At 52.5% G+C, this 24,143-nt stretch overlaps 2 long non-coding RNA genes across 4 annotated transcripts; both read right to left on the bottom strand.

Moving 5' to 3' along the window:
- Nucleotides 1-2,893: 2,893 nt before the first annotated feature.
- Nucleotides 2,894-7,035, bottom strand: LOC148054911 (uncharacterized). Of its 3 annotated transcripts, XR_015706628.1 has the most exons (5): nucleotides 6,827-7,035; nucleotides 5,037-5,095; nucleotides 4,078-4,177; nucleotides 3,448-3,543; nucleotides 2,894-3,349 (listed from the first exon to the last, which is right to left on the bottom strand). It is a non-coding gene; the product is annotated as an uncharacterized LOC148054911 (long non-coding RNA). The 3 variants fall into 3 exon arrangements; XR_015706629.1 differs by lacking the exon at nucleotides 5,037-5,095 and having other exon boundaries at nucleotides 3,448-3,546; XR_015706627.1 differs by lacking the exon at nucleotides 5,037-5,095.
- A 12,678-nt stretch (nucleotides 7,036-19,713) lies between these two features.
- LOC148054910 (uncharacterized) lies at nucleotides 19,714-23,887 on the bottom strand. The gene is made up of 3 exons (XR_015706829.1): nucleotides 23,671-23,887; nucleotides 20,996-21,095; nucleotides 19,714-20,467 (listed from the first exon to the last, which is right to left on the bottom strand). It is a non-coding gene; the product is annotated as an uncharacterized LOC148054910 (long non-coding RNA).
- Between the last annotated feature and the right edge of the window lie 256 nt (nucleotides 23,888-24,143).

The raw sequence follows: 24,143 nt of genomic DNA, 5'->3' as shown, positions 1-24,143 counted from the left end.
AAAATGTAGACAGGGAAAGAACGTTTTAAAAGTGATGGGTATGAGGGAAATAAAGGGAAAAATTAAAAGATAGGGACAGCGAACTAAAACAGATGTGGAAAGAAAATTTAAAAAGCAACGGCACGAATGAAAGAAAAAGAAATAATTTTTTAAACAACAGCAAAGGGAATAAAAGTGGGCATAGAAAGAACATTTAATAAGCAGAGGGGAGCTAGGGGAATAAAGGGGAAAAATTGAAAAATAGGGACAGCAAACTCAGAGATGGAGAAAGAACATTGAAAAAGCGAGGGCACTAAGGACAGACAAGAAATTATGAAAAGACAAGACAGCAAAATAAAGACTGCAAAGGGAATAAACGTAGACAATTTTAAAAGCGACAGGGATTAGGGAAATAAAGGGAAAATTATGAGATAAAGGAGAGCAAACTAAAACAGAGATGTAAAAATAAAATTTTTAAAGTGACGGCACTAAGACAAGAAATTATTAAAAAAATTCAAAGGTAATAAAAGTAGGCATAGAAAGAAGATTTAATAAGCAGAGGGGAATTAGGGAAACAAAGGGAAAAATTAGGAAATAGGGACAGTGAACTAAAATAAATGCAGAAAGAAACTCTAAAAAGCAAGGGCACTAACCAAAGACAAGAAATTATTAAAAGACAAGACAGCAACATAAAGACAGTGAACGAGGTAAAAGTAGAAAAATCTGAAAAGCAAGGGGGATTAGGGAAATAAAATGGAAAAATTTAAAAATAGGGACTGAACTAAAACCGAGATGTAGAAAGAAAAGAAATAATTAAAAAATAAAGGCATCAAAAGTAAGAAAAGTAAGCATAGAAAGAACATTTTCAAAGGGGGCGATAAGGGAAAAATTAAAACATAGAGACAGCAGGCTAGAACAGATTAAAATAGAACATCTAAAAAGCAAAGGAATTAAAGAAAGGCAAGAAGTAATTAAAAGAACAGCATAATAAAGACTGGGAACGGCATAAAAGAAAATTTTAAAAAGTAACAGGGATTAGAGAAATAAATGGAAAAATTAAAAAATAGTGGCAGTGAACTTAAAGAGATGGAGAAGGAAAATTTAAAAAGTGAGGGCACTATGGAAAGACAAGAAATAATTAAAACATAAATACAGGGAAATAATGACAGCTACTGGAACAAAAGGAGACAGAAAACTTTAAAAGAAACTGTGATTAAGGAAATAAGGATAACATTCAAAAATAGCATCACTGAACTACAATGGAGATGATGAAAGAAAATCTAAAAAGCGGTAGCACTAAGGAAAGACAAGAAAGGACAATCAAAAACTAACAGCAGCAAACGGGATAAAAGTAGAACATTTTAAAAGCCAAAGGACGGAGAAAGGAAAGAACTAAAAAATAGCAGCAGTGAACTACAATGCAGAAATAAAAAAAAAAAAATGCACTAAGGAAATACAAGAAATCATTCAAAACTACAGATGGTGAACAGGAGAAAAGTGGGCAGAGAAAGAAAATTTGCAAAGCCATGAGCATTAGGGAAAAGAAGGGGAGGGAACTAAAAACTAGGGACAGCAAACGAAAGGCAGAGCAAGAAAATTTAAAACGGGAGGGCCCCAAGGAAAGACAAGAAATAATTAACTAGAGCACAATAAAGACAGCAAAGGGGATAAAAGGAGACAGAAAATTTAAAAGCAATGGAGATTAAAGCCATATTGAGCAAATGAAAAAACGGCGATGGCAAACTATAAGGAAAATAAGGAAAAAATGAATCGAAACTGTGAACTAAAAGAGAGATGTAGAATTAAAAAATTGTAAAAGCAATGGCAGTAATGAAAAACAAGAAAAAATAATTAACATCTCATGACAGCAAAGGAGATAAGAGTAGAAAATTTTAAAAACCAATGATCAAGATTAAGAAAGGAAAAAAGGAAAACCCAAATATTAAGATTAAGAAAGGAAAGCACTAAAAAATAGTGACAGCTAACTACAACACAGACATAAATAGACATTTTAAAAAGCAAAGGCACTAAGGAAAGACAAGAAATCATTAAATAATAAAGACAGTGAACAGGACAAAAGTAGGCATAGAAAGAAAACTAAAAGAAGAAGAAAACAAACTAAGAGAGAGCTGTGGAAAGAAAATTTTAAAAGGTAGGGCACTAAGGAAAGACAAAAAAATAATTAAAGATAAATACATCAAAATAAAGACAGGAAATGGTATAAAAACAGACAAACTTTTAAAAGCAATGGTGATTAAGGAAATAAGGAAAAAATTTTAAAATCCCATTGGTGAACTAAAATGGAGATGGAAAAGAAGATTTAAAAAGTGATGGCACTAAGGAAAAACAAGAAAGAATAATTAAAAATTAATGACAGCAAACAAGATGCAAGTAGAAATTTTAAAAGGCAAAGGATTAAGAGAGGAAAGCAGTACAAAGTAGCAACATTGAACTACAATGCAGACATAGACAGAAATTTTTAAAAGCGACAGTGCTAAGGAAAGACAAGAAATCATTCAAAATAAAGACAGTGAACGGAATAAAAGGAGGCATAGAAAGAAAACTTAAAAAGCAATCAGCATTAGGGACAGTGCACTAAAACAGAGATGCAGAAACAAAATTTTAAAAAGCAAGGGCACTAAGGAAAGACAAGAAATAATTGGGAAAATTAAAAAACAGGACATCAGGAAGTGATTTAAAAACCCGCATCGGTGAACTAAAACGGAGACGGAAAAAATGGAAAAAGACAGAAAATTATTTTTGAATCATTTATATAATACAGCAGATATAGGTTTGTATTTGGAAATCCTTCTTTTTATATATATATATATATATATATGAATACTGTATATATACATATGAATATTATTTTTTTATATATATATATATATATATATATATATATAAAGGCGAGAGATTTTTCTCTACTGCAATGCCTCACACCCGTATTTACAGTTTTGAACGTTTTTGATCACACACACGAATTTTCGAGGCCGATTCCTCCTCTTTTGTCCACGTCTCTCCTTGGACCTGGATCGCTTTTAGTACGGACGCTAGTATCTCAGTAAGCTTTTCAAGGACTACTCTAAGATATTTTCAAAACTTATTGACTGAAAAAGCACACAGCTTCTATGACGAAAACAAAGCCTGTTTCTTCTGAACGCCTGAACTCTTACAAACGGCGTCTTTCCTCTTTTAGGACGCAACTATTTTCCCGATATCATTTCCTAGTAAGCGCACAGAAACAGAAGATTGCGCTTTCAGGAAGGCAAAATAAACGGAGGGAAGTCGGCTTTGCACAGGCAGAACACGCTCCAGCGCAGACCTTCTTTTCCTTTTAGGATCTGCGTTAAAATAGTTCCTAGAAAAACTACAGAAGGAAGGAGAGCTGGCGCATTCTTGACGTTAACTTTGAAGTCCATGCTCCAAGCGCCTTAGGAAAAACGCGGACACGCATCGCGGACGTACCTTGTACTCCCAGACCGCTACGCAGCCTTTCCGTCCGTCTTGCGCTTTCACGGCAGAAGAAAGGGCGACCACGGTGAAACGGCGGCAGCTGACACTCTGCTGAGAGAGGAAAAAAAACCTGTAGCATAAAGCTGGGGAGGAGTCCCAAGCTGCCCGGTTTTGTGAAGTCTTGCGAAGGCTACAGCCGAGCGAAGGAAAAAATAGCCCTTTGGAACATATTGCCAAACAACATTCGGCAATAAAACTCGGAGGCGTTTGACACGCGCCCATTTTTTGGTAACTTGCTATTTGCTTCCTGTTATCGTTGTTCTTCCTTCAGAACCTCTACTTGGAGCCAACTTCTTTGCTACCGGTTCAAGCGTTTCCCTTCCTGGTATTACTAGCACACGGGCCCAGGCAAGTCCCTGAACTGCTCTTCCGAACTTCTCCAAACGACAATTACAGCCACGAAAGAGGACTTCAAGAGAGGAAAAGGAGAGGCCGGGCAGCAAAAAAGCTCTGCAGGCTGCCACCAGTCAACATTCCACTCTTTTTTTTTTTTTTTTTTCTTTTAAATACACCCCCCCCCCGCCCCCAAATACAAACAAAAAAACCCCATGACCTTGTATTTTTTTTCCTTTGGGAGCTCACCCCTGTCTCAGCACAGTGTCCTCCACAGAGCAGGAAGCGCAGACGATCTGTATCCCGATTTGCACGCGACGAATCCGTGTTCAGAAGAAATAGGCCAGATCTGTAAGACCGGTGTTATTTTGGGGGTTTTAACAATCACAACGCAATTGCATCGACCGACGCGTTTGTGAGAAAACTCCTTAACTTCTAAACGTAGCACCTCCTTGGGTAAAAAAACGTGTGCGAGACTGAAAAAAAGGGATGATTCAGAGCTCCCGCTCACGATGGAGCAGTGGCGAAAGGAATGAAAGTGAAGACAAACAGCAGCAACAGGAAGTGAAATTCGGCTTTAATTCTAGGCACGTGCTTAAGAGACTCTCCAAGCCCACACCTCAATCCTAGGAGCGACTAGCCCTTTTCTGGAAGGACAAACTTTGTTACTTCAAAGTCCTAGACCGAAGGCTCCACGGAACAGAACGTGCACCGAGCCACAGGCCACCATGCCATCGACGCTCTGATGGCAAAGAAAAACCAAGGAAAACTAAAGTTTAAAGATCGGTTTCCATCGCGTTTCATTCCTTACGTTTCCACTGGCACCTAGGTGCTCCAAAATGAACTCTACTGACCCCGCATGTTACTAACAATTTAGTTCTGCGTATCAAAACAACAGGCTAGTTCCAGCTCGCCCATCAAAGTAGCACGACCGACCAGAAGAGAAACACCGGACCCTAAAGAAGGGAACAGGCAGCTCTTCATTTCTCCTAGAGGAAAGTCTGTTCTTTTGCCCGGAAGGCAAACAGCCGAAACTGCCAAGGGAGCACTGCAGGAACGCGGCGCGCTCTCTCAGCTGCAATTTGTCATCGGCTTTTCTGCACGGGCAGCGGCTTTGCCTTTCCTCTGGCTTTGATGTGGCGCCCCTGGAGCGTCCTTGACCCGGCAAGGGTTTCTCCCCGCTCCCGCAGCCCCAGACACGCGATTACCTGAGCGCCGAGCGGAATCACCCACGCGGGATTTTCTTCCCGGGACGCAGAAGGTGACGCTGGGAAAGGAGGAGGCAAAAAAGGAAGCGGTTTGTCCGGCAGCCACGGCCCTAGAAACTACACCTCCCGGCATGCCCCGGGGAACCAACGTGGCCGACCAAAAGCCCCGGATGCCAGGGGACGCAGCCCTCCGTGCTTTGGGATCCTGCGGGGACACCGTTCACCGCGCCACCGCCGCACGTGGAAGCCCCGCCGAGCCCCCAGCGCGGCTCCCCCCGCCGCCCGGCCCCGGAGCGGAGCGGCGCGGCTCGGCGCGGGGCCCCCCGCCCCGCACCGGCGCGGCGCCCGCCCAACTCCCGGCTCACCTCGCCACCGGCCCCGACCCGACGCTCGCCCGGCTCCGGGAAGCCCCGCCCGCCCGGCTCCCACACGGCACCGAACCCTCCCCGCTCCGTGCCTCCCGCCGGCCCGCCGCTCCCCCGCAGGCAAGGGAAAGGAAGAGGCAAAAAAGGAAGCGGTTTGCCCGGCAGCCACGGCCCTAGAAACTACACCTCCCGGCATGCCCCGGGGAACCAACGTGACCGACCAAAAGCCCCGGATGCCGCGAGACGCAACCCTCCGTGCTTTGGGACCCTGCGGGGACACCGTTCCCCCCGCCGCCGCCGCACGTGGAAGCCCCGCCGAGCCCCCAGCGCGGCTCCGGGCAGCCCCCGCCAACACCTCCGGCTGCCCGCCCCCGCCCGGCGCCGACGCGGCGCGGCGCCCCCCCGCCGCCCGGCCCCGGACCGGCGCGGCGCGGCGCCCGCCCGGCCCCGGAGCGGCGCGGCTCGGCGCGGCACCCCCCCGCCCCGGAGCGGCGCGGCTCGGCGCGGCACCCCCCGCCCCGGAGCGGCGCGGCTCGGCGCGGCACCCCCCGCCCCGGAGCGGCGCGGCTCGGCGCGGCGCTCCCCCGCCGCCCAACCCCCGGCGCGGCTCGGCGCGGCGCTCCCCCGCCGCCCGGCCCCGGAGCGGCGCGGCTCGGCGCGGCGCCCCCCCCGCCGCCCGGCCCCGGAGCGGCGCGGCTCGGCGCGGCGCCCCCCGCCGCCCGGCCCCGGAGCGGCGCGGCTCGGCGCGGCGCCCCCCCGCCGCCCGGCCCCGGAGCGGCGCGGCTCGGCGCGGCGCTCCCCCCCGCCGCCCGGCCCCGGCGCGGCGCGGCGCCCCCCCCCCGCCCGGCCCCGGACCGGCGCGGCTCCCCCCCCCGCCCGGCCCCGGACCGACGCGGCTCGGCGCGGCGCTCCCCCGCCGCCCGGCCCCGGCGGGGCTCGGTGCGGCGCCTCTCCGCCGCCCGGCCCCGGACCGGCGCGGCGCCTGCCCAGCATCGAATCAGTGCGGCTCAGATCGGCGCGGCGGCCCCCCGGCGCCCGGCCCCGGACCGGCGCGGCTCGGCGCGGCGCTCTCCCGCCGCCCGGCCCCGGCGCGGCTCGGCTCGGCGCGACCCTCTCCCGCCGCCCGGCCCCGGCGCGGCTCGGCGCTGCCCCGCCGCCCGGCCCGCACCGGCGCGGCGCCCGCCCAGCATCGAACCAGCGCGGCTCAGCTCGGCGCGGCGCCCCCCGCCGCCCGGCCCCGGAGCGGCGCGGCGCCCCCCGCCGCCCGGCCCCGGAGCGGCGCGGCGCCCCCGCGCCGCCCGGCCCCGGGAAGCCCCACCCGCCCGGCTCCCACACGGCACCGCACCCTCCCCGCTCCGTGCCTCCCGCCGGCCCGGCCGCTCCCCCCCAGGCACCGCCGCCCTTCTCGGGACTTTCCCCGCTCACCTCCTCCCTGCCTGCAGCCGCAGCCGGGCTCCCGCTGGCCCCTCCGCGGGGGGAAGCTCCACCCACGGCGCGATGCCCGCCCCCGATGCACCTCGCAGGCGCTGGCGAAGCTCCGCCCTCCCAGCGGAAAACCCCGCCCTCTGCAGCCAAGCTCTGCCCTGCACACAGCACGCATGCGCCGGTGAAGCTCCGCCCCCTCGGCAAAGCTCCACCCTCCCATGGCAAAGCTCCGCCCCCCGCAGCAAAGCTCCGCCCCTGAGACAGCGCGCATGCGCAGACAAAGCTCCGCCCTTCACAGCAAACCTCCGCCCTCCCACGGCAAAGCTCCGCCCCCCGCAGCAAAGCTCCGCCCCTGAGACAGCGCGCATGCGCAGACAAAGCTCCGCCCTTCACAGCAAACCTCCGCCCTCCCACGGCAAAGCTCCGCCCCCCCGCGGCAAGGCTCCGCCCCCGACGCATCGCGCATGCCCTGGTCAAGCTCCGCCCTCACCCGGCAAAGCTCCGCCCTCACCCGGCAAAGCTCCGCCCCCCCCCCGCGGCAAGGCTCCGCCCCCGACGCATCGCGCATGCGCTGGTCAAGCTCCGCCCTCACCCGGCAAAGCTCCGCCCTCACCTGGCAAGGCTCCGCCCCCCCGCGGCAAAGCTCCGCCCCCGAGGCAGCGCGCATGCGCGGCAAAGCTCCGCCTTTCACATCAAAGCTCCGCCCCCACGGCAAAACTCCGCCCCAAGACAGCGCGCATGCGCCGGTTAAGCTCCGCCCTCACACGGCAAGCTCCGCCCACCCGCGGCAAAGCCCCGCCCTTCAGCGCAAAGCACCGCCCCCCCTCGGCAAGGCTCCGCCCCCGAGACAGCACGCATGCGCCAGTGAAGCTCCGCCCTCGCACGGCAAAGCTCCGCCTTACCACCGCTAGGCTCCGCCCCCCCGCGGCTAAGCTCCACCCCAACACAGTGCGCAGGCGTGGTCTCCAGGGGCGGGGCCTGTCGCTAGGGGTGGTGCCCTTCCCCTGCCCGCGGGCATCCAGGGGCGGGGCCCGGCGCTAGGGGCGGGGCCGCTCCACACCAGGACCGGGGCATTCGGCGGGGCGGGGCTGCAGCGGAGGCGGACGCCGCGGGGCGGGGCTGCAGCGGAGGCGGACGCGGCAGTGCTAGCAGCGGCAAGCGCCTCCCGTGCGGCGAGAGCGGCGCTTCCTTACCGGGAGGCAGCAACGGCTGCGGCGGCAGCACCCCGCGGCCACCGCGCTGTCGCATGCCCGTTACCGGCCACCGGCACCGGCGACCACGGGGACGCCACCGCCCCTGCGCGGCTCCCGCCCTGCAGTACCCGCTTTTGGCCGCCAGGCGGCAGCACCACACCAAGCCCGGCGCTCCGACCGCGCCCCGCGGGGAGAAAGGACTCGCCCCCCGGCCCGCCTGGGGCCGCCCGCAGCCGCAGCCGCCGCCGCCGCCGCCGCCGCCTTACGGGGGGCGGGGGGTGTCACAAGCCTCGCCCTTCTCTGCCCCTGCTCCCGCTCACAGCCCACGCAGCCACAGCCATCGCCTCGCCACCAAAAAGCACCCAAGCGGCTCGAGCATTTCAGTCCTCTGCACTTGACAGCTTGCAGCGGCTGCTGGCCCTTTCTCTCCGCGCCCCCCACCCCAGCACCCAGCCGGGGGACGCAGCACAGGGAACCTGGTCAATACCTTTGCCTTGCCTCGGCTTTTTTGCCCCCAGAAAAAGCCCCCGGGAGTGCTGGATTCATCTGCATGTGGCATCAGGGGTGGGAGAGTGACACCAGCGAGTCAACAGACCCTGGAGAGATTTTAGTAAAAAAAAAAAAAAAAAGAAAAAAAAAAGAAAATGAAAGCGACACCGATGGCATCCTCAAGGCACTGAAAGCTGCTTTGCGTCAGAGGGGCAGCTACGATTATCAGGAAGCGGTGCATGCGAGCAGACCACGGGCAAGCGCGCGATCTGCGAGCGAGCGATACGCTGGCGCCCCTCGGGCTCTGCTGCGGTGCCCGCCCTCTGCTCATCCTGCACACGCACCGGGCTTCCCGCGCAGGGCTTGCCGCTTAAACAAGACGCTGCGCCATGTTACTTACCGCCCTGCCCTGCGGCGTGCAAAGGAACGAGACGTGAAACAGGGAAAGCAAAGGGGCACGGCGGCCCCTCAGCTGGCCGCACCAGACGGCCGTAGAGCCCTGCCAGTTCCCTCGCTGCTCTGGACGGCAGCGCAGCTCCGCGCTCCCTGCCGCTCCCGCCAGCACGCGCGGCGCCCGCGCTTGGCCGCCTGCAGCGCGCGAGACTCGGGAGGCTGGAGGGGCCGCTCGCCTCCTTCGGCTGCTTCATTTGCCGCCTTAAAACAATCGCTTCCACGCTCCCTTTCTTCATTTCAGACCCCTCTCCACATCTCCTGGCCTGCAAGCCATTTGCAGCAAGCAACACGGCTGAAATCCTGTGCTGCTAGACACCTAGCTGTCATCTTGCTCCCACGCCCAAAGGCTTTGGGAACCTGAACCCCCTGCTTGGTTGGGCATCGAGACCGCGAGGCGAGAAACACGCCTGGACTCCACCAAGCCAGGCGCCTGCCACATCGCTCAGCACGGTGCTACGCGGCTGCCTGACCGACACCTTCTGCCGCTAAAACCAGAGCGCGGTTCCCTTCTGAAGAGTCACCGGCAGCGCGGAGAGTCCCTCGCCTTTCCCTGCGCCAGGTCCCCCGGGAACAGCGTCTCAGTCGGACTGGAGCGTGCAGCAGCCTCCGGTCGTCCCAGCCCCTCGCCCGTCCAGAAAGCGCCTGCCTGTAGCAGCGGCAGAACCGCTGCTGCCCAGAGGGGAAAGGAATGGCTCGGGGCAAAGCTCCCCAGGCTGCCCGTGTCCCGTGCGGAGCTGGGGGTCCAGAAGCAAAGGAGCTATGGGAGGGGGGAGCGGGGGCACGAGACCGGAGGGCAGGGGACGCGGGGGGCACGTCACGGGGAAAAAAAACCCGCACGGGGGGAAAAACCTTGTGTGGGGGGACGTTTGGGTGGAGAGCACTTGGGAGGGCGCAGAGACAGGCAGAGGAGGACGGGGGGCGGAGACGGACACGGACGGACAGCGGCTGTGTGTGGGTAGAAAGGTGCACGGGGGGACACGGGTGGGGATGACCTACACCAGGGGGTCCGCCCGGCATAATCCACAGCAGATAACTCACCTGGGATAAGCCGCAACGGATAGTCCGCTCCGGAGAAGGAATCCACGCCAGATAATCCCCAGCAATGCCCCTCAAACTGCCAGCGGTTCACCCCAAATTTGGCCCAAATTGGTGCGGGTTTTGCGTTTGGGTTTTTTGGTTTGTTGGCTTGTTTTTTTGTTGTTGTTCTTTTTTGTTTTTTCTTTTACATCATACAAAACTTGGGGGTTTCTGCTTTTCAAAACTATTCAGTTCTGGGGTTTTCCGGCGCTTTTCCACATCATAACAATGGGTCATTTTTGGTTTTCTGCGTTAAAATGTAGGGGGGGGGGTGTGGGTGTGTGCGCGCGCGCTTGCTTTCCAGCTGCACAAATCCAGGCGGATTCGGCTTTCCTGGGAGCCCCAAACCGTGTTGCTCTTGGATACTTTGCTCTTGGACTTGGATATTTTGACACTTTGGTATCTTAGACTTCGGTATCTACTTACAATTCTGTCTATTTAGACTTAGTTATCTGTTTACACTTCCATAGAACCTTTACTTCCATTACACAGACAACCTACTTTGGCTTACTCGGTGACACACGGTAAGCGTAGATACCTCTACCTATCCAGACTTTCTTCTGTTTTAAATTCCTTCATCTACATCATCTCTTTTTGCATTTTAAACTCCTTTATTTCTTCACATATAGACAAGTTCTTTTTTATTTTAAAACCCTATCTATCTCCATTTAGATTTTTTAATAATTTCTAGAACGTAGCAGGTACAGGTTTGTATTTTGAAATCCTTTTCTCTCTCTCTATATATAGAAATGAATATTATTTTTCAATATATATATATATAAAGGCGAGAGATTTTCCTCTACTGCAATGCCTCGCACCCGTATTTCCAGTTTTTAACATTTTTAATCACACACACACACACACACACACACACACACGAGTTTTCAGGCATTTTGGGGCTGTGACCCCCCCTCCTCTGGGGGGGAACCTCCCCGTGACACCTTCATCCCCCACTCACCTGCTCCTCTGTTTCATCATCACACCCCCCGCCCCCAGGGACGTTGGGGTGCCCCAAATGACATCATCACCCCCCAGGCCCCTCCAACACTTTTTCATCACCCCCCCCAAAAAAGGCACAAAACAAGGAAAACAGCCCCCACCGGCAGCTCGCTACTTTAATAATGCCGTTTACATATGTAGGCGCCCCCCCGAAAAGGGGAGCTCCGCCAGAGAAATAAAATGCGGGCAGCCCCCCCCAGCCCCTGTCCCGCAAGCCGGCGGGTGCCCCACGCCCCGGGGGGAGCCTGCCAGGGGACGGTGACGCACCTCTCGCTCAGGCTCGGCTCTGCCGTGCTCCCCCTCCGTTCCCGCGCTGGGACGGGCTCCCCGGGGCAGCGAACCTCCCCGCTCCCTCTTGGCCCGGCACTCTCCCCACCAGACAGCCCTCGCTGACGCACCCGCGGGGCACCCGCCGGAGACAGAGCCAGGAGCCTCCAGGCACGGGGCCGGCCCCTTACCCTCGGGACGCTTCACGACCGGCAGGCCAACCTGGGCCGGGGGGGACCTAGCGAGCATCACGAGACGCCTGCAACGAGACACCTGAAAAACAGAAATCCCAAGCGATATTTCCGCATGTGAAAAAAATAGCACAGCAGCGAGTAGAGGAATTCAGTCAGAGCAAGGGAGGGGAGAGCAGTTGAGCTCAAGGAGGATTCGAGGTAAGCAGGTCAGCTCAAAACACAAGACGTCCTTTAAAAGCTAGAGCGACCTGAACGCTTCCAATCAGCATGAAGACTAACCGGTACGATTCCAAACACGTTCTTCGCGTAAAAGTACGCGCTCTTGCCGGCGTTGGAAAACGTCTCACCCCTTCCTTACGGCACGGCTGCAGGGAGACAACCCTGCGAGGCTGCAGGACAAGGGCGTACCGCAATCAGAATCTACGCTTACAGATCCGCCGCAACAGCTACGGCCCTCACGCTCCTGCGCGTCTTGCTGGCTCGGTCGATAAAGCTGGAAGCGAAGCGTAACGCTTTCGAGGGTAAAAGGAAAACCAGAGGACAAATCGCAGCAATTCGCTTCATACTAAAAAAGCTGTGCGTGTGCTTACAGACATCCAATAAAAATACTTCTACTGGAGAAGGGCTGGATTTTCCTTTTGCATTAATTTAACTTGCACAGCTGTGAATCGATACCAGCAGATTATCTGTCTCCAAGATACGCAGTTATCATTTGACCAGGGGTTTTTTGCGCCTTACGTCATTAGGAGCGACATCTGGCCAGCCGCGCTGCCCGAGAGAGATGCTACTGAACTGCCAGGGAAACGCACCCTTGAAAGCCAGACAGAAAGAAAAGTACTTCAGAGCACTCCGTCAAACGAGCGGGGGGGGGGGGAAACCCGTAACGTTCAGTTGCCTCTCCTGGTCAACGTTTAGAACAAATACCTAACGGCTCAAATACACCTAAGCAATTGTACGCCACAGCTAGTTGGCAGTTAAAGTTGAAACAACGCCACAGCTAGTTGGCAGTTGCAGGTGAAACAATGCAAGGCAGTTTGTATAGACAATTTTAACTTTTTTTTTCCTAAAGTTACATCTAGGGTAGAAAAATCAGTGAGAGAAGAGATCCCCCATACGGTTTTACTTTGCGGGCGGAATCCAATCCCCGGGGCTGCAATGCCTAAGGCTACCAGAAAGGACCGGCAGATTTGCTAACGCTTTTGGCTGCACCGAAGCACGCAGAGGAACGCGTGTTGATGACATCTCGGCTGTTGCACCTGAGAACCAGCGATGCCATCAACTTCCGGAAGACGTGCTGTGCTCGGGTCTTTGGAAGCAAACGGACTTTTCTTTCTTTTTTTTTTTTTTTCTTTTTTTTTTTTTTAAGAGAGCGGAAAGTCTCGCTGCTGCTGACTTCTACTGCCAAGCGCATCATCTCTGAAGATCCCCACTCTGATGGGGAGTTCATAAAACACAACTTCTTTGAATGAGAAAGACTTCCATTCTGGAAAATCTCTTTCCAACTGAAGTAAGAAACCACACGCTGTAGGTTAAGGAAAAAGGACGCTGCCGAAGCAGTAACTCACCAAAACCACGTCAGGACTCGCTGTCGCTACTTACAAGGCTGGCAATGCTTCTCGGGAAAGCGACGCCGATTCCTCCTCTTTTGTCCACGTCTCTCCTTGGACCTGGATCGCTTTTAGTACGGACGCTAGTATCTCAGTAAGCTTTTCAAGTACTACTCTAAGATATTTTCAAAACTTACTGACTGAAAAAAGCACACAACAGACGATCCCTCAGAAACATCTGTAACGCGACGCTTCCCGGACACGTCCGCGCTTTAAGCTACGACGGCAAGATAAGCAGGGCTCAAGAAACGCCATGCCGATGAGGCGACGCGTTCGAGACCCTCGGGAGGCTTACCGAGGGGCCCCATGATCACCAAGAGCTACGGAAACATCAAGACCCGAGAAAGCCAGGGTACGAGACACAGAAGACAGACTACGCAAAAGCAGAACACACAGACACAGGATGGAACCGCCCTGCCCAGCCAACGTCAGCAGCGTGCTAAGAACAGTAACCCGGTCCTTTTCCCTTCCCAAAGGAGACTGCTCCTGGACAGGCCTCTCCCCGACACCAACTTTATAACCCCTCCCTGCAATTCCTATCCTTGATACCTCCTCAGCCCTCACCCCGCAACTGAGCTTTCAGAGGGCCAGGGATCTGAATCCACCCTCAAAAAAGAAAAAAAGAAAACCCCCACACACCTAACTAGAACATTCCTGCACTCACTCAGTTCCTCTTCATCATCTCAAAAAAAACCAAAAAAACAAAAAACAAAAAACCCCAAAACCTCCCAACCCAAAAACCCACAGCACACTAACAAACTAAAACACAGTGCTGGTATTCAGCATCGGTCTGGTTACTGCCAACCGCTTCTGCGACACCCTCCTCCTCAAAAGCACCGCACCGCTCTGCTCCCCTGCTCCACGCCTGTTCTCAAGAAAGATGCTCCGGCTGTCGCTCGGTGCGCCTAGGATGCCAGGAGACACAAAGTTCCCGTGGCGCTCGGGTGAAATAGCCAGCCCCGTGTGCCTCCCCTCTACCACCCAGCTCACCTCAACTTCTCGGCCGATTCTCAAGGCAGCCAGCACAGCTCCCACAGAACCAAACGGGAAATGATTAACCAACATGCCATTTCATACTTTACTATTAAATGACGACCCGGCTGACAACCACCTCGCCTCCTCCAGCCGCTCCTCAGCGGGAAGCTACGCCCCCTCCGAGGCTGTTAAAAGGGAGGACCCTAAGGAAAGAGAACAACTCCTTGAAAACTAAAGACAGGGAACGGGATAAAAGCAAAAAACTTCAATAATGACGGGAATTAGGGCAACAAAGAGAAAAAAATGAAAACCGGGGACAGTGAACTAAAAGAGAGACGTAGGAAGACAATTGAAGAAGCAAAGGTACTAATAGAGACAAGGAAGAATTAAAAAAGGGAAACGGCAAACGGAATACGAGTAGACAGAAGCTTTTGTCGTGGTTTAACCCCAGCCAGCAGCTAAGCACCACACAGCCGCTACGGGGGAGAAAATTGGAAGGGTGGAAGTCAGAACACTCGTGGGTTAAAGGAAGAACAGTTTAACAATTGAAGGAAAAGACAACAGAATAGTAGTAATAGTACTAGTAGTAATAATAATAAACCAATAACAGTATACAAAGCAAGCGATTCACTCTACAGGTGCTCACCACTCGCCGACCGATGCCAAGCACGTCCCCGAGCAGCGATCGCTGACTCCTGGCCAACGACCCCCCGTTTCCCTACCGAGCGTGACGTCACACGGGAGGGAACAGCGCTTCGGCCGGCGCGGGTCAGCTGAGCTGGCTGTGGCGCCTCCCAGCTTCTGGCGCACCGGGCAGAGCACGGGAAGCTGAAAGGTCCTTGAGCGGTGTAAGCGCTACTTAGCGACAAACAAAACGTCAGTGCGTTACCAACATTGTTCTCGTCCTCAATCCAAACCGCAGCACTGTGCCAGCTACTTGGCCCAGCCCCGTCTTCGCTTCATGGGTCCCACCTGGGCTGCCCTAGCTGGAACCCATCAGGAACTGAGGCCATCACCCCAGCCCCACAGCACATCACTGCGTCCCCTGGACCCAACCGCAGCCGCTCACCCAGAGGCCAGGGGCTGGAAACACATCTGGGGTCACAAAGGAGGCAGCAAATGTTTGTTCCTTCACGCCCATCAGAAATCCCAGCAACGAGCTGGTTACGAGGCTCGGTGCCCAAAGGCAGCGGGACAGAGGGAAAAGAGGGACGAGGAAAGCAGAAGGAAGGATGGAGGGAGGTAGAGAAGAGGGGTAGGACAGGGAGCCAGAAAACGGGATACTGGGAACAAGAGAGGGACGGGGAACCGCACAAGGGTGTTGAGAGAGAGAGAAATGGAGTGCAGCGAGGAGGAGGATGGGGAGATCCCACAGGAACAGGGAGCAACAGGGGGCAGGGGAGAGAGACAGAAGGGACCGAGCGGGACAACAGGAACAGCAGAGAGGGACAGAGAGAATAAGAGACACGCAGGCAGCGGCGGGGCGGGGCGGATCGAGGGAAGTACAAAAGGGGGAAAAAGCAAAAAGAATTAAAAAAAAGTGACAGGAAGTTGGATAGAGGCAGTCATAGAAATAGAAATTAAAAAGCAACAAACATAGGCAAGAATTAAAAATTAGAGAATGTAAGACAGAGCGAGAAATAGAAAGGGAACAGGACAGAGAGGCAGGAAATGTAAAAAATTGTTAAAGGGAGCTATGTAGAGGGAGATTTGAAAGGGAAAATAAAAAACAATGGACTACAGGAAACACAGGAAAGAAAAATGGGACAGGGAACTAGATAAATGGAGACATAGAAATAAGACGTTAAAAGCAACATGGTACGTGACAGGAAAGTATTAAGAATAAAGGAAAGGGAACTAGATAAATGGAGACATAAAAAGAAAATTGTAAAAGCGACAGGGTAAGGAAAACCAGAAAAAATTAAAAACAGGGAGAGCAAACTGCGTAAAAGATGAGAGAGAGAAAAATTCAAAAAGGATGGGACAGGAAAGAATTAAAAAACAGGGATAGGGACCTTGATAAAAGTAGACCTAGAAGGAAACTTGAAAATGCCAAGAGGTACAGCACAGTCAGCAAAGAACTAAAAACAGGGACAGCAAACCAGATTACATATGGAAACAAAATTTTAAAAGCCGAGGGATAAAGAGAGGGGAAAATGAAAAAAATAGAGATGGCAATCTAAAGAGAGACATACGAAGAAAAGAGATGAAGTGAAGCACAGGCTGGAGGACAGACAGGAAAGCATTAACAAATAAGCGCATTGGATGGGATAAAATTAGACATCGGAAAAATAAAAGCCACGTCTCTTAGGAAAGACAAGAAAAAACTACCAAATAAAGAAAGGGGGACAAAGAGAGAGACGCATACAAAGTAAATTTTAAAAGCAACGGGGTACACAACAGACCGAAAACTATTAAAAAGTAAGGATAGGGAGCTTGATCAAAGTAGATGTAGAAAGAAAATTTCAAAAGCAACTGGGTAGAGGACAAACAGAAAGAAAATTAAACACAGAGGCAGCAAACGAGATAAAAGTAGACATAGAAACAAAAATTTTAAAGCCGAGGTACTAAGACAGGAAAGAATTAAAGAAATAGCAACAGCGAACCAAACAAATGCAGAGAGACAGAAATTGTAAAAAGCGACCGCGCTAAGGAAAGATGAGAAATAATTAAAAAATAATGACAGTGAACGGAATAAAGGTAGAAAATTTTTAAAGCAACAGAGTTTAGGGAAATAGAGGAAAAAATTTAAAAGTAGGGGCACTGAACTGAAACGGGGACATAGGAAGAAAATTGAAAATCAAAGGCACTAAGGAAATAATTAAAAATAAAGACATCGAAGGGAAAAATGTAGACAGGGAAAGAACGTTTTAAAAGTGATGGGTATGAGGGAAATAAAGGGAAAAATTAAAAGATAGGGACAGCGAACTAAAACAGATGTGGAAAGAAAATTTAAAAAGCAACGGCACGAATGAAAGAAAAAGAAATAATTTTTTAAACAACAGCAAAGGGAATAAAAGTGGGCATAGAAAGAACATTTAATAAGCAGAGGGGAGCTAGGGGAATAAAGGGGAAAAATTGAAAAATAGGGACAGCAAACTCAGAGATGGAGAAAGAACATTGAAAAAGCGAGGGCACTAAGGACAGACAAGAAATTATGAAAAGACAAGACAGCAAAATAAAGACTGCAAAGGGAATAAACGTAGACAATTTTAAAAGCGACAGGGATTAGGGAAATAAAGGGAAAATTATGAGATAAAGGAGAGCAAACTAAAACAGAGATGTAAAAATAAAATTTTTAAAGTGACGGCACTAAGACAAGAAATTATTAAAAAAATTCAAAGGTAATAAAAGTAGGCATAGAAAGAAGATTTAATAAGCAGAGGGGAATTAGGGAAACAAAGGGAAAAATTATGAAATAGGGACAGTGAACTAAAATAAATGCAGAAAGAAACTCTAAAAAGCAAGGGCACTAACCAAAGACAAGAAATTATTAAAAGACAAGACAGCAACATAAAGACAGTGAACGAGGTAAAAGTAGAAAAATCTGAAAAGCAAGGGGGATTAGGGAAATAAAATGGAAAAATTTAAAAATAGGGACTGAACTAAAACCGAGATGTAGAAAGAAAAGAAATAATTAAAAAATAAAGGCATCAAAAGTAAGAAAAGTAAGCATAGAAAGAACATTTTCAAAGGGGGCGATAAGGGAAAAATTAAAACATAGAGACAGCAGGCTAGAACAGATTAAAATAGAACATCTAAAAAGCAAAGGAATTAAAGAAAGGCAAGAAGTAATTAAAAGAACAGCATAATAAAGACTGGGAACGGCATAAAAGAAAATTTTAAAAAGTAACAGGGATTAGAGAAATAAATGGAAAAATTAAAAAATAGTGGCAGTGAACTTAAAGAGATGGAGAAGGAAAATTTAAAAAGTGAGGGCACTATGGAAAGACAAGAAATAATTAAAACATAAATACAGGGAAATAATGACAGCTACTGGAACAAAAGGAGACAGAAAACTTTAAAAGAAACTGTGATTAAGGAAATAAGGATAACATTCAAAAATAGCATCACTGAACTACAATGGAGATGATGAAAGAAAATCTAAAAAGCGGTAGCACTAAGGAAAGACAAGAAAGGACAATCAAAAACTAACAGCAGCAAACGGGATAAAAGTAGAACATTTTAAAAGCCAAAGGACGGAGAAAGGAAAGAACTAAAAAATAGCAGCAGTGAACTACAATGCAGAAATAAAAAAAAAAAAAATGCACTAAGGAAATACAAGAAATCATTCAAAACTACAGATGGTGAACAGGAGAAAAGTGGGCAGAGAAAGAAAATTTGCAAAGCCATGAGCATTAGGGAAAAGAAGGGGAGGGAACTAAAAACTAGGGACAGCAAACGAAAGGCAGAGCAAGAAAATTTAAAACGGGAGGGCCCCAAGGAAAGACAAGAAATAATTAACTAGAGCACAATAAAGACAGCAAAGGGGATAAAAGGAGACAGAAAATTTAAAAGCAATGGAGATTAAAGCCATATTGAGCAAATGAAAAAACGGCGATGGCAAACTATAAGGAAAATAAGGAAAAAATGAATCGAAACTGTGAACTAAAAGAGAGATGTAGAATTAAAAAATTGTAAAAGCAATGGCAGTAATGAAAAACAAGAAAAAATAATTAACATCTCATGACAGCAAAGGAGATAAGAGTAGAAAATTTTAAAAACCAATGATCAAGATTAAGAAAGGAAAAAAGGAAAACCCAAATATTAAGATTAAGAAAGGAAAGCACTAAAAAATAGTGACAGCTAACTACAACACAGACATAAATAGACATTTTAAAAAGCAAAGGCACTAAGGAAAGACAAGAAATCATTAAATAATAAAGACAGTGAACAGGACAAAAGTAGGCATAGAAAGAAAACTAAAAGAAGAAGAAAACAAACTAAGAGAGAGCTGTGGAAAGAAAATTTTAAAAGGTAGGGCACTAAGGAAAGACAAAAAAATAATTAAAGATAAATACATCAAAATAAAGACAGGAAATGGTATAAAAACAGACAAACTTTTAAAAGCAATGGTGATTAAGGAAATAAGGAAAAAATTTTAAAATCCCATTGGTGAACTAAAATGGAGATGGAAAAGAAGATTTAAAAAGTGATGGCACTAAGGAAAAACAAGAAAGAATAATTAAAAGTTAATGACAGCAAACAAGATGCAAGTAGAAATTTTAAAAGCCAAAGGATTAAGAGAGGAAAGCAGTACAAAGTAGCAACATTGAACTACAATGCAGACATAGACAGAAATTTTTAAAAGCGACAGTGCTAAGGAAAGACAAGAAATCATTCAAAATAAAGACAGTGAACGGAATAAAAGGAGGCATAGAAAGAAAACTTAAAAAGCAATCAGCATTAGGGACAGTGCACTAAAACAGAGATGCAGAAACAAAATTTTAAAAAGCAAGGGCACTAAGGAAAGACAAGAAATAATTGGGAAAATTAAAAAACAGGACATCAGGAAGTGATTTAAAAACCCGCATCGGTGAACTAAAACGGAGACGGAAAAAATGGAAAAAGACAGAAAATTATTTTTGAATCATTTATATAATACAGCAGATATAGGTTTGTATTTGGAAATCCTTCTTTTTATATATATATATATATATATGAATACTGTATATATACATATGAATATTATTTTTTTATATATATATATATATATATATATATATATAAAGGCGAGAGATTTTTCTCTACTGCAATGCCTCACACCCGTATTTACAGTTTTGAACGTTTTTGATCACACACACGAATTTTCGAGGCCGATTCCTCCTCTTTTGTCCACGTCTCTCCTTGGACCTGGATCGCTTTTAGTACGGACGCTAGTATCTCAGTAAGCTTTTCAAGGACTACTCTAAGATATTTTCAAAACTTATTGACTGAAAAAGCACACAGCTTCTATGACGAAAACAAAGCCTGTTTCTTCTGAACGCCTGAACTCTTACAAACGGCGTCTTTCCTCTTTTAGGACGCAACTATTTTCCCGATATCATTTCCTAGTAAGCGCACAGAAACAGAAGATTGCGCTTTCAGGAAGGCAAAATAAACGGAGGGAAGTCGGCTTTGCACAGGCAGAACACGCTCCAGCGCAGACCTTCTTTTCCTTTTAGGATCTGCGTTAAAATAGTTCCTAGAAAAACTACAGAAGGAAGGAGAGCTGGCGCATTCTTGACGTTAACTTTGAAGTCCATGCTCCAAGCGCCTTAGGAAAAACGCGGACACGCATCGCGGACGTACCTTGTACTCGCAGACCGCTACGCAGCCTTTCCGTCCGTCTTGCGCTTTCACGGCAGAAGAAAGGGCGACCACGGTGAAACGGCGGCAGCTGACACTCTGCTGAGAGAGGAAAAAAACCTGTAGCATAAAGCTGGGGAGGAGTCCCAAGCTGCCCGGTTTTGTGAAGTCTTGCGAAGGCTACAGCCGAGCGAAGGAAAAAATAGCCCTTTGGAACATATTGCCAAACAACATTCGGCAATAAAACTCGGAGGCGTTTGACACGCGCCCATTTTTTGGTAACTTGCTATTTGCTTCCTGTTATCGTTGTTCTTCCTTCAGAACCTCTACTTGGAGCCAACTTCTTTGCTACCGGTTCAAGCGTTTCCCTTCCTGGTATTACTAGCACACGGGCCCAGGCAAGTCCCTGAACTGCTCTTCCGAACTTCTCCAAACGACAATTACAGCCACGAAAGAGGACTTCAAGAGAGGAAAAGGAGAGGCCGGGCAGCAAAAAGCTCTGCAGGCTGCCACCAGTCAACATTCCACTCTTTTTTTTTTTTTTCTTTTAACCACCCCCCCCCCCCTCCCCCAAATACAAACAAAAAAACCCCATGACCTTGTATTTTTTTTCCTTTGGGAGCTCACCCCTGTCTCAGCACAGTGTCCTCCACAGAGCAGGAAGCGCAGACGATCTGTATCCCGATTTGCACGCGACGAATCCGTGTTCAGAAGAAATAGGCCAGATCTGTAAGACCGGTGTTATTTTGGGGGTTTTAACAATCACAACGCAATTGCATCGACCGACGCGTTTGTGAGAAAACTCCTTAACTTCTAAACGTAGCACCTCCTTGGGTAAAAAAACGTGTGCGAGACTGAAAAAAAGGGATGATTCAGAGCTCCCGCTCACGATGGAGCAGTGGCGAAAGGAATGAAAGTGAAGACAAACAGCAGCAACAGGAAGTGAAATTCGGCTTTAATTCTAGGCACGTGCTTAAGAGACTCTCCAAGCCCACACCTCAATCCTAGGAGCGACTAGCCCTTTTCTGGAAGGACAAACTTTGTTACTTCAAAGTCCTAGACCGAAGGCTCCACGGAACAGAACGTGCACCGAGCCACAGGCCACCGTGCCATCGACGCTCTGATGGCAAAGAAAAACCAAGGAAAACTAAAGTTTAAAGATCGGTTTCCATCGCGTTTCATTCCTTACGTTTCCACTGGCACCTAGGTGCTCCAAAATGAACTCTACTGACCCCGCATGTTACTAACAATTTAGTTCTGCGTATCAAAACAACAGGCTAGTTCCAGCTCGCCCATCAAAGTAGCACGACCGACCAGAAGAGAAACACCGGACCCTAAAGAAGGGAACAGGCAGCTCTTCATTTCTCCTAGAGGAAAGTCTGTTCTTTTGCCCGGAAGGCAAACAGCCGAAACTGCCAAGGGAGCACTGCAGGAACGCGGCGCGCTCTCTCAGCTGCAATTTGTCATCGGCTTTTCTGCACGGGCAGCGGCTTTGCCTTTCCTCTGGCTTTGATGTGGCGCCCCTGGAGCGTCCTTGACCCGGCAAGGGTTTCTCCCCGCTCCCGCAGCCCCAGACACGCGATTACCTGAGCGCCGAGCGGAATCACCCACGCGGGATTTTCTTCCCGGGACGCAGAAGGTGACGCTGGGAAAGGAGGAGGCAAAAAAGGAAGCGGTTTGTCCGGCAGCCACGGCCCTAGAAACTACACCTCCCGGCATGCCCCGGGGAACCAACGTGGCCGACCAAAAGCCCCGGATGCCAGGGGACGCAGCCCTCCGTGCTTTGGGATCCTGCGGGGACACCGTTCACCGCGCCACCGCCGCACGTGGAAGCCCCGCCGAGCCCCCAGCGCGGCTCCCCCCGCCGCCCGGCCCCGGAGCGGAGCGGCGCGGCTCGGCGCGGGGCCCCCCGCCCCGCACCGGCGCGGCGCCCGCCCAACTCCGGGCTCACCTCGCCACCGGCCCCGACCCGACGCGGCTCCGGGAAGCCCCGCCCGCCCGGCTCCCACACGGCACCGAACCCTCCCCGCTCCGTGCCTCCCGCCGGCCCGCCGCTCCCCCGCAGGCAAGGGAAAGGAAGAGGCAAAAAAGGAAGCGGTTTGCCCGGCAGCCACGGCCCTAGAAACTACACCTCCCGGCATGCCCCGGGGAACCAACGTGACCGACCAAAAGCCCCGGATGCCGCGAGACGCAACCCTCCGTGCTTTGGGACCCTGCGGGGACACCGTTCCCCCCGCCGCCGCCGCACGTGGAAGCCCCGCCGAGCCCCCAGCGCGGCTCCGGGCAGCCCCCGCCAACACCTCCGGCTGCCCGCCCCCGCCCGGCGCCGACGCGGCGCGGCGCCCCCCCGCCGCCCGGCCCCGGACCGGCGCGGCGCGGCGCCCGCCCGGCCCCGGAGCGGCGCGGCTCGGCGCGGCACCCCCCCGCCCCGGAGCGGCGCGGCTCGGCGCGGCACCCCCCGCCCCGGAGCGGCGCGGCTCGGGCGGCGCCCCCCCCCCGCCCCGGAGCGGCGCGGCTCGGCGCGGCGCTCCCCCGCTGCCCAACCCCGGCGCGGCTCGGCGCGGCGCCCCCCCGCCGCCCGGCCCCGGAGCGGCGCGGCTCGGCGCGGCGCCCCCCCGCCGCCCGGCCCCGGAGCGGCGCGGCTCGGCGCGGCGCCCCCCGCCGCCCGGCCCCGGAGCGGCGCGGCGCTCCCCCGCCGCCCGGCCCCGGCGCGGCGCGGCGCTCCCCGCCGCCCGGCCCCGGACCGGCGCGGCTCCCCCCCCGCCCGGCCCCGGACCGACGCGGCTCGGCGCGGCGCTCCCCCGCCGCCCGGCCCCGGCGGGGCTCGGTGCGGCGCCTCTCCGCCGCCCGGCCCCGGACCGGCGCGGCGCCTGCCCAGCATCGAATCAGTGCGGCTCAGATCGGCGCGGCGGCCCCCCGGCGCCCGGCCCCGGACCGGCGCGGCTCGGCGCGACGCTCTCCCGCCGCCCGGCCCCGGCGCGGCTCGGCGCTGCCCCGCCGCCCGGCCCCGGCGCGGCTCGGCGCTGCCCCGCCGCCCGGCCCGCACCGGCGCGGCGCCCGCCCAGCATCGAACCAGCGCGGCTCAGCTCGGCGCGGCGCCCCCCGCCGCCCGGCCCCGGAGCGGCGCGGCGCCCCCCGCCGCCCGGCCCCGGAGCGGCGCGGCGCCCCCCGCCGCCCGGCCCCGGGAAGCCCCACCCGCCCGGCTCCCACACGGCACCGCACCCTCCCCGCTCCGTGCCTCCCGCCGGCCCGGCCGCTCCCCCCCAGGCACCGCCGCCCTTCTCGGGACTTTCCCCGCTCACCTCCTCCCTGCCTGCAGCCGCAGCCGGGCTCCCGCTGGCCCCTCCGCGGGGGGAAGCTCCACCCACGGCGCGATGCCCGCCCCCGATGCACCTCGCAGGCGCTGGCGAAGCTCCGCCCTCCCAGCGGAAAACCCCGCCCTCTGCAGCCAAGCTCTGCCCTGCACACAGCACGCATGCGCCGGTGAAGCTCCGCCCCCTCGGCAAAGCTCCACCCTCCCATGGCAAAGCTCCGCCCCCCGCAGCAAAGCTCCGCCCCTGAGACAGCGCGCATGCGCAGACAAAGCTCCGCCCTTCACAGCAAACCTCCGCCCTCCCACGGCAAAGCTCCGCCCCCCCGCAGCAAAGCTCCGCCCCTGAGACAGCGCGCATGCGCAGACAAAGCTCCGCCCTTCACAGCAAACCTCCGCCCTCCCACGGCAAAGCTCCGCCCCCCCGCGGCAAGGCTCCGCCCCCGACGCATCGCGCATGCCCTG

Source organism: Nipponia nippon, unplaced genomic scaffold, assembly GCF_047370975.1.
Source record: "Nipponia nippon isolate SJK-2023a ecotype South Korea unplaced genomic scaffold, ASM4737097v1 scaffold_3, whole genome shotgun sequence".
NCBI lineage: Eukaryota > Metazoa > Chordata > Aves > Pelecaniformes > Threskiornithidae > Nipponia > Nipponia nippon.
This window is presented reverse-complemented; position numbering and strand designations above follow the sequence as displayed.